Raw genomic sequence first — 14,113 nt, 5'->3', positions numbered from 1 at the left:
AACCTAGGTCAAAATATGAATTATCTAAAAAATATGATCTAAAAAAGTAGAATAGAAACTTGACCAGAACAATAAACATAAAGAAATATAAATAGTAATAGAAGACTTCCTTTGTAAAAAACAATAAGAAGGAGAAAAAGAAAAAATAAAAATAAAAAACCCTCAAATACAGGTTTATAGACAAGTTTTACCAAATTTTCAAGAAATCTATTAAGACGTATCTAAATTGCTCCAGAAACTAGAGAGACCATGAGAGGCCGCCCGTTTCATTTTATAAGGCTATAAATATGATCTCAAAACCAAGCAAGAGCACTTGAAGAAAATCACAAGCCTATTTAACTTGTTATCACAGATATGAATATCAAAAATAAAATATTAGCTATCTGTATCAATAGTGTATCAAAATAATGCATAGAAAGCTAAGGTCTCCAGAATGACAGTCACGGGTTTGGTGGCCAGAGAGGTTGTGGTGGACGTGCTGCTGTATTTTGATCAAGGTTCTGAAGCCCCTGGTGTACAGTGCTTGTGGAAGAGGACACTCAGACACTGAACTACTAAGAACTACCTGAGCTACCTGACAGCCTTGGATTATTTTGCTTTTGAAGACATAATGAAAAATGGATTTGAAAGATTGGCCCCTCGACAGCCAATTGAATTGCTTCATATGAAATGATCTGAGCTTCCAGCCCCTTCCTCCGGCCAGAAAAATGACATTACTGCATGGCAAGAATGTGTAAACGATTCTATGGCCCAGCTAGAGCATCAAGCATTTCGAATTGAGAATCTGGAACGAATGTCACAGTGTGGATGTAATGCCTGGAAGGTATATTATGAAAATCTAGTTCACGTGATCGAACACACACAGGAAGAAGGCTTCAGAAGTTAAGGAAACATATTCAAGATTTAAACTCGCAGCCAAAGAACATGAAACTCACAGCTGGAACTAAATCAAGAGAAATCGAATCAAATTGGATATCCCTGATCAGTAAGAATTACAAGATTGAACAGACTATTGGACAATTGTTCAACTAGAAAATGAAAACCATCAAATTAAGTAGCAATATGGAGAGGCAAACAAAGACAACATCCAGCAAGACTTCTGAAAAGACAATTTTGTGGGTGGAAGAAAAGTTTGGCTTTCACCAAAGCCATCTGAACTTTCTCTAAACTGTGAAGGACAACAGCATCTTCCAGAAACCATTAATGTTTAAATGTTTAGAATGTGTGGACTGTTGTAGTAATTCCATTTGTAATTCTATTCTATCTTAGCAAAATAAAAATGTCTAGGCCAGTGGTATTTTTATAACCATTAACAAAAAATTCTAGACATTCAAAATAAGTATAACTTTAGCATAATATTATGTCACTGAATTAATTTTGAGCTGTGTAGACCATATTTTGTATCCAAGAATCTTTATTTAAACCTTTCAACACGTATAGGAAGTTGGAAACTTTTAGTTTATGTCTTTGTCTAATAAAGAGATACTTCTAAACAGACACACAAAATTCTACATATATTAAGTTTGTAAGGCTCTTACCAAATAAGAATAAAAAGGAATTCATTAATTCAGTCAAAGTTATAACACAAAAGCCTAGAGCAGGTTGGCAGCAATTAGTAGAAAAACACATCTGTTTTAGGATAGGAAGGCAGGAGGAATGTCATCTTAAAATAAAAAAGAAATAGGATTAAGAGGAAGAGAAAAGTATCTATTTATTTACAAACAATATGATTATCTACATAGAGCAACCAACAGTCACCATACATTTTGAGAATTACTAGAGTGTTCAACAAGACAGTTGAAACAAGAAAAGACAGACGTGCAAACCAATAGTTATAACAAAAGAGTGATGTGACAACAGAGGCTTGTACAATGGAGAGGAAGCACAGAAGTGGGAACTTCACCTGGGAGTGCAACAAAAGACTTCTTGGAAGTAGTTAACAAGTTAAATTTCGAAAGATCGTGGCACTGTAGGCAGATGTGGCTGCTTGCCCAAAGACTAAGAGATATGAAACAGTAGTTCGCAAAGTTTGGAACTGGGAAAGTAGGAAAGGGTGGGCCAGCATATGACACTGGAGATGTGGGATAGAGTCTCATCCTGAAGACATCTGTGTGCTATGCTAAGATGCTTGCATTTTAAAATGAGTGGAAAGATACTGGAGGGTGTTAGTTGGTGCTAAGATATGGTCCAATCTGGGGTATTGGAAAGATTACTTTGTTAGCAGTATGGATAATGAGCTGAAAAGGGTTGAGACCAGAGACAAGAAGACATGTAAATTAGACCATGTGAGTGGTGGCTCACACCTGTAATCCCAGCACTTTGGGAGGCCAAGGTGGGTGGATCACCTGAGGTTAGGAGTTCAAGACCAGCCTGGCCAATATGATGAAACCTTGTCTCTACTAAAAATACAAAAATTAGCAGGGCATTGTGACAGGCACCTATAATCCCAGCTATTCTGGAGGCTGAGGCAGGGAGAATTGTTTGAACCCAGGAGGCAGAGGTTACAGTGAGCCGAGATTGTGCCATGGCACTCCAGCCTGGGCGACAATGTGAGACTCCATCTCAAAAAAAAAGAGAAGACATGTAAGTTATTGCAGTGGTTCAAATAAAAAATGATGATATCATCTGAATTCAGGCTGTATCTGTGGGAATGGAGGAATCTGGAGATGTTTAGAACATAGAAGCAATTGGATTTTAATGAAGAGAGTGAAAAGGAGGGAAGACTAATATGGCTCCCACGTCTGCATTTGGAAACACAGTGACAGTGATGCCATCAGTCTGCCAGGAAGAATAGTCTTCACCAATTACTATCTGGGCCAATGGATTATTCTTAATTTTCTTTACATTTTAAGTCACACTAAAAATAATCTACCTCAGGGAGGCTATTCATGTGTCAGGGCAGAAAACGTGGGATATTTCTGTACCTTCCTCTCAACTTTGCTGTGAACCCAAAATTGCAATAAAGAAATAAAGTATTTTAAAAATAAACAGACAACCTACAGAATGAAATGGTATATTTGTAAACTATGAATCTGACAGGGCTTGATATCCAGAATTTAGAAGGAACTCAAATAACTCAACAATAACAACAACAACAAAAACAAACAGACCCATTAAAAGTGGGAAAAGGACATGAATAGATATGTTTCTAAAGAAGACATAGAAATGGCCCACAAGCATATGAAAAAAATATTCAGCATCACTGATCATCAGAGAAATACACATTGAAACTCCAATGAGATGTCATCTTACACCAGTCAGAATGGCTATTATTAACAAGACAAATAGTAACAGATGTTGGTGAGGATGGGGAGAAAAGTGAACACATGCATTATTGTTGGGAATGTTAACTAGTACAACCTCTGTGGAAAACAGTATGGAGATTTCTCAAAGAACTAAAGATAGAATGACCATTCAATCCAGCAATCTCACCACTGGGTGTCTACTTAAAGGAAGAGAAATCATTATATCAAGCACTATTCACAGTAGGAAATATATGGAATCAACCTGTGTCCAACAACAGAGGACTGGATAAAGAAAATATGAGATAGATAGATAGATAGATAGATAATGAAATACTATTGAGCCATGAAAAATGGAATCATGTCTTTTGCAGCAACATGGATGGAACTGGAGGCCATTATCTTAAGTGAAACAACTCAGAAACAGAAAGTCCAAAAATGCATGTTCTCATAACTGGGAGCTAAATAATCCACACACATGGACATAGAGTGTGGAATAATAGTCACTGAAGACTCAGGTGGGTGGGAAGATGACAGTTGGGTGAGGGATGAATAATTACTTAATGGGTACAATGTACGTTATTTGGGTGGTGATTGCACTAAAAGCCTAAACTTCACCACTACATATTTCCAGGTAACAAAATTGCCCTTGTACCCTTTAAATTTATATAAATAATTAAAAATTTAAAAATGAAAATAATTTAAAAAATAATCTACCCGAGGAAGAATCAATAGAGAAAATGACTTTATTACAAATTTTTAATAAAAGTTTAAATGTAGCACATTCTAATATTTACTTCTCAGTTTTCTGGTTTTGAAGGAGTATATACCCAGAATAGGCAACATATTTTGAATTCAACCAAACTACTCAACAACTGTCATGGGTAAACCTGGAACATGGGCATAATGTAAGTATCGAATCTAGATTTCAGATACATCTCTAATAGTTTTCATTGCTTTAGCAGCTTGCATTTTTTTTCCCTCAACATTCTCTTCATATGATTATCCATTTTGCCACATAGAGCTCTCATTTCATCCATTTTAATTGCCATATGGTAAAATACATTGTATGATATAATTCATTCATAATAGTTTATTTGGGTTGTTTTCCATTTTTCTCTATTACAATCAATACACTCATAAACATTCTTGTACACGTATGCTTATGTACACTGTGCAAAAGTTTCATCCAGACTATATAGCAAGAAGAGGAATCATGAGGTCAGATGGCATGCAAATCTTCAACATTACTAGATATTGCCAAGCTCCTCTTCAAAGAGGTTGGGCCACTCACACTCCCACCAGCACACTATGAGAGTTCCACTTTCCTCATTTTCTTGAAACATTAGATTTTATCAGACTAAATGCCAAGCTGATATTTAAGAAATGCTACCCTGTTGAAGTTAGTGAGTTTTTAAAATTTATTTGACTGCAAATGAGCTGACCATCATTCCACATGACTTCAATCATTATGATATTCTTCCTGTGAGTTGTTTCTTTGCATCCTTTGCCAATTTTTCTGTTAGTCTTTTTCTTGTTGATTTTAGTTCCTTGTATATTTTAGATACAAATCTTTGTCAGTTATGTATGTTTCATGTATCTTCTCCCAGTCTGTGGCATGACTATAAATGGTGTTTTTTGATGTCTCTATAAAAAAATTTCCTGTAACATATTCAAATGTATCATCCTTTTCCTTTGTGCTTACAGTTTTTGTGTCTTGTTGAAAAAAATATTCCCCCATTCTGGTTTCATAAATATACTATTTTTAAATTTAAAAGTTTTTTCTCATTCAGGGATTTAATCCATCTAGAATTAATTTGTGTGTGTGGAATGAGGCCTAGATCTAATTTTATTTTTATGTGGAAAATTATTTATCCTAGCAGAGCACATTTATTGAATAATCCAGTCCTTCATCACAAATTTCTAATGCTATCTCAGACATAAATTAAAATTTCATGTATGTATGTTGTAAAGGCCCCATCAAAAAAGAGGATTTGATCAGGTGCCTTAAATGTCTTTAATGAGGGGGACAATTTAGGGAGATAAGAACAGGGTTAGGAAAACAAACAGTGGTATGGAGGCAACCAGTGACAGCAGGAAGTCCTTTCCACCCTTAGCACTGAAGGGAAAAGGAGGAATTAGCGTTATTGGATCCCACTGAGAGCAGTGTATTGGAGGAGGGCTGCCCAGCAGAAGCTGTAACTGCAGAGAAACAGAGCTGCTGCCTTAGAAGCAATCTTGAGTCTCCTCCTACCCTCTGATTCTCTGCAGGTGCCATCCATCAGTCAAATCCAAAGTGAAGCCAGAGGTCAGGGAGGCCCAGTAGGCAGTCTTTAGATTTCAGCTTCCCATAGTGCAGGGCTAAGTAGGGGTAAGTAGAGGATAGAGAAAGTGGGTGGGAGTCACCAGCACAGTCCACTTCTTTTGCCATTCAGCATCTATTCTTGCCTTTTACTGGATTTAAAACAAAACAAATAAAACAAAACAAAACAACCTCATTCTCCACACAGGTGATCCACATAATCGAGTCAATTACAGTATTATCAAGGGATGAGGTTAATTCAATTATACACCCACTTGGAACCTAGCTTCAAATATTAGCCTCCACCTGTTCTCTTGATAAAAGGTAACAGGAAAGAGGAGTAAAAGAGAAACCTTCAATTGCTGTGAGATATCCATGGCTCCTTTTGTTCTTCCTCTGATTATGCTTTTGAATTACACTGATTACTGTCCCTTTTGTCTCTGATTACCAAGCAAAAGTTGGCAATCACAACTTCCTCTTTCCACCGCTCATTTCCTCTTTTATCACTTTGGCCACAAAGTGACCCAAACTTCATTCTTTTCGGATCTGAGCCCTTAGTGGCCCTAATATGTTACCACACTTTTTTTTATTTCCATAGGCTTTGGGGAAACATGGTGTTTTGTTACATGAATACATTCTTCAGTGGTGATTTCTGAGATTTTGCTGCACCCATCACCTGAGCAGTATACACTGTAGCCAATTTGTAGTTTTTTATCCCTCACCTCCCTCCCACCCTTTCCCTGCTGAGTCCCCAAAGTCCATTGTATCATTCTTATGCCTTTGCATCCTAATAGTTTAGGTCCCGCTTGTAAGTGAAAACATACAATGCTTGGTTTTCCATTCCTCAGTTACTTCCTTCTCTTAGAATAATGGCCTCCAATTTTACTCAGGTCACTGTGAATGCCATTATTTCATTCCTTTTTATGGCTGAGTAGTATTCCATGGTGTGTATGTATATATATATATATAGAGAGAGAGAGAGAGAGATAGATAATCACAATTTCCTTTTTATTTATTTATTTATTTTTTGAGATGGACTTTCACTCTTCTTGCCCAGGCTGGAGTGCAATGGCATGATCTTGGCTCACTGCAACCTCTGCCTCCTGGGTTCAAGCGATTCTTCTGCCTCAGCCTCCTGAGTAGCTGGGATTACAGGCGCCCACCACCACACCTAGCTAATTTTTTGTATTTTTAGTAGAGATAGGGTTTCACCAGGTTGGCCAGGCTGGTCTTGAACTACTGACCTCAAGTGATCCGCCTGCCTCAGCCTCCCAAACTGCTGGGATTACAGGCATGGGCCACCACGCCCAGCCCTAATCACAATTTCTTTAACCACTCATTGATTGATGGACATGTGGGTTGGTTCCATATTTTTGTGACTGCGAATTGTGCTGCTATAAACATATGTGTGCAAGTATTTTTTTTGTGTAATGACTTCTTTTCCTCTGGGTAGATAGCCAGTAGTGGGATTGCTGGATCAAATGGTAGTTCTACTTTTAGTTCTTTAAAGAATCTCCACACTGCTTTTCACACTGGTTGTACTAGCTTACATTCTCATCAGCAGTGTAAAAGTGTTCCCCTTTCACCATATCCACGCCAACATCTTTTTTTTTTTTTTTTTGATTATGGCTATTCTTGCAAAAGTAAGGTGGTATTGCATTGTGGTTTTGATTTGCATTTCCCTGATCATTAGTGATGTTGAGCATTTATTTCATGATTGTTGGCCATTTGAATATCTTGTTTTGAGACATGTCTATTCATGCCCTTAACCCGCTTTTTGATGAGATTGTTTTGTTCTTGCTAATTTGTTTGAGTTACTTTTAGATTCTGGATGTTAGTCCTTTGTTGAAAGTACAGATTTTGAAGACTTTCTACCACTCTGTGAGTTGTCTGTTTACTCTGCTGATTGTTTATTTTGCTATGCAGAAGCTTTTTAGTTTAATTAAGTCCCATCTATTTATCTTTGTTTTTGTTACACTTTCTTTTGGGTTCTTGGTCATGAAGTCTTTGCCTAAGCCAATGTCTAGAAGAGTTTTTCTGATGTTATCTTCTAGGATTCTTATGGTTTCAGGTCTTAGATTTAAGTCCTTGATCCATCTTGAGTTGATTTTTGTATAAGGTGAGAGATGAGGATCCAGTTTCATTTTTATGCATGTGGTTTGCTAATTATCCCAGCACCATTTGTTAAATAGGCTGTCCTTTCCCCACTTTATGTTTTTGTTTGCTTTCTTGAGGATCAGTTGGCTGTAATATTTGGGTTTGTTTCTGGGTTCTCTATTCTGTTCCATTGATTTATGTGCCTTTTTCTTTTTTTTTTAAAGGTATTCATATCATGAGAGTGACACTGAATAAAATAAAAACCAAGATATTCAGGCAACAAACAGTATGATGAATAAAATAGTACCTCATATCTCAATACTAACGTTGAATGTAAAGGGCCTAAATGCTCCACTTAAAAGATACAGAATGGCAGAATTGATAAGAATTCACCAACCAACTATCTGCTGTCTTCAAGAGACTCACCTGACACATAAGGACTCACATAAACTTAAGGTAAAGGGATAGAAAAAGATATTCCATGCAAATGGACTCTAAATGTGAGCAGGAGTAGCTAGACTTACATCAGACAAAACAAACTTTAAGGCAACAGTAGTTAAAAAAGACAAAGAGGGACATTATACAATGAGGATAAAAGGACTTGTCCAATAGGAAAATATCACAGTCCGAAATATATATGCACCTAACACTGGAGCTCCCAAATTTACAAAACAATTACTAGTAGACCTAAGAAATGAGATAGATAACAACACAATAATAGCGGGGGACTTTAATACTCCACTGACAACACTAGACAGGTCATCAAGATAGAAAGTCAACAAAAAAAAATGGATTTAAACTCTACCCTAGAACAAATGGACTTCACAGTTATTTACAGAACATTCTACCCAACAACTGCAGAATTTACATTCTATTCATCAGCACATGGAACATTCTCAAAGAGAGATCATATGATAGGCACAAAACTAGTCTTATTAAATTTAAGAAAATTGAAATTATATCAAATATTCTCTCAGATCACAGTGGACTAAAATTGGTCATCAACTCCAAAAAGAACCCTCAAACCATGCAAATACATGGAAATTAAATAACCTGCTCCTGAATGATTATTGGGTAAACAATGAAATCAAAATATAAATTTAAAAATTACTTGAACTGAATGATAATAGTAATACAACCTATCAAAACCTCTGGGATACAGCAAAGGCAGTGCTAACAGGGAAGTTCATAACCTTAAACGCCTACATCCGAAAGTCTGAAAGAGCATGAACAGACAATCTAAGGTCACACCTTGAGGAACTACAGAAACAAGAACAAACAAAACCCAAACCCAGCAGAAGAAAAGAAATAAAGATCAGAGCAGAACTAAATAAAATTGAAACAAAAATATACAAAAGATAAATGAAACAAAAAGCTGGTTCTTTAAAAAGATAAATAAAATTGATAGACCATTAGCCAGACTAGCCAAGAAAAGAAGAAAGAAGGTCCAAATAAGCTCAATTAGAAGTTATATGGGAGATATTACTACCAATACCACAGAAATACAAAAGATAATTCAAGGCTACCATGAATGCCTTTATGTGCATAAACGAGAAAACCCAGAGGAGATGGATAAATTCTTGGAAACATGCAACCCTCCTATATTAAGCCAGGAGGAAATAGAAACTCTGAACAGATGAATAACAAGTGGTGAGATTGAAATGGTAATTTTACAAATTGCCAACAACAAAAAACTCCAGAACCAGATGGATTCACAGCTGAATTCTATCAGACATTCAAAATGAGAAGAATTGGTACCAATTCTATTGACACTATTCCACAAGTTAGAAAATAGTGTCCTCCTTAAATCATTCTATGAAGCCAGTATCACTCATTCTATGAAACCAGTATCACCAAAACCCATAAAGGACAAAGTGAAAAAGAAAACTACAGACCAATGTCCCTAATGGATATAGATGCAAAAATTCTTAACAAAATACTAGCTAAATGAATTCAATAGCATATCAAAAAGATAATCCACCATGATCAACTGGGTTTCATACCAGGGATGCAGAGATGGTTTCAGATTCACATATCAATAAATGTGATACAACATATAAACAGAATTTGAAATAAAAATCACATGATCATCTCAATAGACACAAAAAAATCATTTGACAAAATGCAGCATCCCTTTATGATTAAAACCCTCAGCAAAATTGGCAGACAAAGGACATACCTTAAGATAATGAAAGCCATTTATGACAAACTCAAAGCCAACATTATACTGAATAGAGGAAGTTGGAGAATGGGAGACAAGGATGCCCACTCTCACCACTTCTATTCAACATAGTGCTACTGGAAGTCCTAGCCAGAGCAATCAGACAAGAGAAAGAAGTAAAGGGCATCCAAATCAGTAAAGAGAAAGTCAAACTGTCACTGTTTGCTGGTGATATGATCATATACCCTAAGGACTCACCCAAAAAGCTCCTAGAACTGATAAATGAATTCAGCAGTTTCAGGATACAAAATTAACGTACACAAATCATTAGTTCTGCTGCACATCAACAGTGACCAAGCTGAGAATCAAATCAAGAACTCAGTAGCAGGAAAAATAAAAATAAAATACTTAGTAGTATGCAGTATAATAGCTGCAATAAAATAAAATACTTAGGAATATACCTAACCAAGGAGGTGAAAGGTCTCTACAAAGAAGACTACAAAATACTGCTGAAAGAAACCACAGATGACACAAACAATTGGAAATACATCCCATGCTCATGGATGGGTGGAATGAATATTGTGAAAATGATTATACTGCCAAAAGCAATCTACAGATTCAATACAATTCCCATAAAAATACCACCATCATTCTTCACAGAACTAGAAAAAAACAATCCTAAAATTCATACGGAATCAAAAAAGAGCCCACATAGCCAAGGCAAGACTAAGCAAAAAGAACAAATCTAGAGGCATCACATTAGCTGACTTCAAACTATACTATAAAGCCTTAGTCACTGAAACAGCATGATACTGGTATTAAAAATACATTGCCACAGTTTTCCATTGAGGGCAATCACCAAACATTGTAATAAGGGGTGCTCTAGTGAATGACCTGAGTTTCAGAGATACTGTTTCTTTTTCATGACATAACAGCAACCCCAAACCCCTTGGTGAAAGGATCAAACACCCTGGCAAGAAAAGTAAGCTCTGCTTTCTCTGTCTGAGAATTTAGTGTCATGAGGAACTAAAAATGTTTAGGAGTAGTCTCAGCTTACATACCATTAGAGCCATCACCGTTGGAAACATTTCTTCCTTGAGAACTAGGCTTTCTAAAGGGTTCAGCCCCAAGTTGCAGAGACAAGAAGAAAAACTTCTCTAAATAAGTTATTAGGTCTGAAATGAGACTTCCTCACTTCTGATGCCAACTACATTATCAAACAGGATCCCAGCAGAAAAGAGAATTCACACAGATAATTTAAGTGATGATATTTACAGAGGTCTGAGCGGAGTCAAGGCAAGAAATAAAGGACACTGATACATCCAGGGATTACTTAAACCAGGAAGCTATTATCAAAGGGAAAGAACCCAAGTAGCGGAACCCAGTAAAAGCTGGAACCCAGTGAGAACTGGAACCATGGAGGAGAAGCTTCCCATTGGAGCTAAAGTTGTAGAAGAATTCAGCTGCAGCCCGAGAAATAGAGCTAGAGGGAAACAAAGGAGGAAGAAATTCCTTGCCCTCTCCTCCTGCTCTTTCATCTCCTGCTATTGCCTCCCATTATCCATTGTCCAAATGCAATTTGAAAGAGAGCCTAGATGATGGCTTTCAGGAAACATAGAATATCAAAGAAAGATAGACAAGAGGTTGGAGCCTGGGATGTCAGAAAAATAACCAAACACAGGGATCTGTTTCTGGGCCTTCTATTTTGTTTCACTGGTCTTTTTGTATATTTGTGGGTCAATATGCTGTTACGTATGCACATTTTTCTAATGATCTGAAATGTCACTGTTATATTAAATTTTAACTTGTGCTCATGTCTATTTCCAGAGTCTCTATTCTGTATTGTGTATATCTGCACCAATAATCAGCCCTTTTTCATTATATCTCAACAGAATATTGTGACATCTGATAAGGTGAGTCCTTCCCCTCATTGTTTTTTCATTAATTTTGTTGCTTATTTTGTTTTCAATCTGTTTTTTATTATTTCTATTTCTTTTCAAGATTACAGTGGATCGACTTCCAAAAAATACCGTTGCTATTTTTATCAGAATTTATATTGATTTATAGATAAATCACAAAGAAATTTAATATTTTCACATTATTGAATCTTCTCAACCAAGAGCATACTATCCTTTACATTTCTTAGATCTTCTTGTATTCTTCAATATCAAGATGATTTATATGGATTTTTAAACTTTCATCTCATGCAAGTGCCCTGAGATCTTGCCTATCTTGTTCACACTTTTTCCCCAGTACCTAGAACAGTGCCCTCCTCACTGTAGACATTTTAGAAATATTTCCTGAATAATTGTATAAATGTTAATAAAGAATTTCTTGATTGTGATTAATTATATTGATGGAGCTGTAGTGGTGATTCATATTCACATTCCTAGGATAAATCCTAAATGAATTATTCTTTTGATAGATTGCTGGATTTAATTTGGCACTGTGTTTACATATTTTTTAACATTGGTGGATACATCGTATGTATTTATCAGGTACAACATGATATTTTAAAGTACATCTACAGTGTGGAATGACTACATCTAGCTAACTAATATATATGCAATACCTCACACAGTTATCATTTTTGTGGTGAGAACACTATATCCACTCTCTGAGCATTTTCAAGAATTCAATACAAGGCCAGGCATGGGGACTCGGCCCTGTAATCCCAGCACTTTGGGAGGCTGAGGCGAGAGGATTGCTTGAGCCCAGGAGTTTGAAACCAGCCTGGGCAACATAGTGAGATCCCATCTCTGCAAAAAGATAAAAAAATCAGCCAGGCATGGTAGCACATGCCTGTGGTCCCAGCTACTCAGTGGCTGAGGTAGGAGGATTTCTCAAGCCCAGGAGGTCAAGGCTGCAGTGAGCCATGATTGCACCACTGCACTCCAGCTTGGGAAACAGAGAGAGACCAACTGTCTCAAAAAAAAAAAAAAATTATTACAGTGCACTATTAACTATAGTCGTGTTGTACAATAGACCTCTTAACTTACTGCTTCCGTTTAACTAAAAATTTATGACCAACATCTCCCCAACCCACCCACTCTCTCCAATCATCCCAGCTCCTGGTAACCACCATTCTACTCTTTATTTCTATACAATCAACTTTTTTAGATTCCACATATGAGTGATATTATAAAGTATGTGTCTTTCTGTGACTGTCTTATTTCACTTAACATAATGTCTTCCAAGTTCATCCATGTTGTCACAAATAAGATTTCTTTTCTTTTAATGGCTGAATAGTATTCCATTGTGTGTGTGTGTATATATATGTGTGTGTGTATATATATGTTTATATGTATATATATACATATATGTATGTGTATATATACACATACACATACACTACATTTTCTTTATTCATCTGTTGATGGACAGTTAAATTGATTTCATATCTTGGCTATTGTGAATAATGTAGCAATAAAAATGTGTTACATATAAAGTTTCGGTGCCACAAAAGTAATAGCACTCGAATATAAAATTTTCTTTTTCATTCTCAGCAGGGCAAGTTACTTCTATACAGAAGGGTGCACCCTTACAGATGGTACAATGGTGAGCACACACTTGGACAAGGGCGGGGAAGGGGTTCTTATCCCTGACACACGTGGCCCCTGCTGCTGTGTCATTCCCCTATTGGCTAGGGTTAGACCACACAGGCTAAACTAATTCCGATTGGCTAATTTAAAGAGAATGAAGGGGTGAGTGCTTTGGCAGGAGTCAGGACAGAGCAGGTAGCAGGTAATTGGAATGAGTTAGGGTGGAGCAGGAGATTGGAATGGAGGGTAGAGCAGGTGATCAGAATGAGTCAGGGTGGAGTAGGTAATTGAAAAAGGTTGCTTTACGAGGAAGTTAAGATTAAAAGTAGAAGGTAAAGAATTGAACATACTGGCACATAATGACATATTAATTCTTTGAAAAGAAATTTAGAACTCATATCTAATAAATGGAATTACAGATAGCTCTTGGATGTAATGATTCCACTTCCTTTGGAGATACACCAAAGAGTGGGATTGCTGGATTATATGGGAGTTCCATTTTTAATTTTTTTGGAAACTCCATGCTGTTTTCCATAATGGCTTACATTAATTTACATTCTCACCAACAATCTTGGCATTCTTCAACTTAAGATTTTTATTTCTGTGTTCATAAGTTAAATTGTTGTGTAGCTTTCTTTCAGAAGCTATGCTTATCTAATTTAGGCACTAAGATTATTCTATCCTTAAAAAATAAGATAAGAAGCTCTTCATCTTTAACGTTCTCTGGAAAGAAAGTATTTTTTTTTGAAGGACTGATAGAACTCATACA

The 14,113-nt window shown here is 36.4% G+C and overlaps 1 pseudogene; it reads left to right on the top strand.

Annotated features, from left to right (window-relative positions):
- The first annotated feature begins 433 nt into the window (after positions 1 to 433).
- Positions 434 to 1,103, top strand: LOC105551878 (annotated as a pseudogene).
- Positions 1,104 to 14,113: the final 13,010 nt, after the last annotated feature.

Source organism: Mandrillus leucophaeus, unplaced genomic scaffold, assembly GCF_000951045.1.
Source record: "Mandrillus leucophaeus isolate KB7577 unplaced genomic scaffold, Mleu.le_1.0 Scaffold536, whole genome shotgun sequence".
Classification (NCBI taxonomy): Eukaryota; Metazoa; Chordata; class Mammalia; order Primates; family Cercopithecidae; genus Mandrillus; species Mandrillus leucophaeus.
Note: the sequence above shows the minus strand (reverse complement) of the source record. Positions and strands in the feature narration are given on the sequence as shown.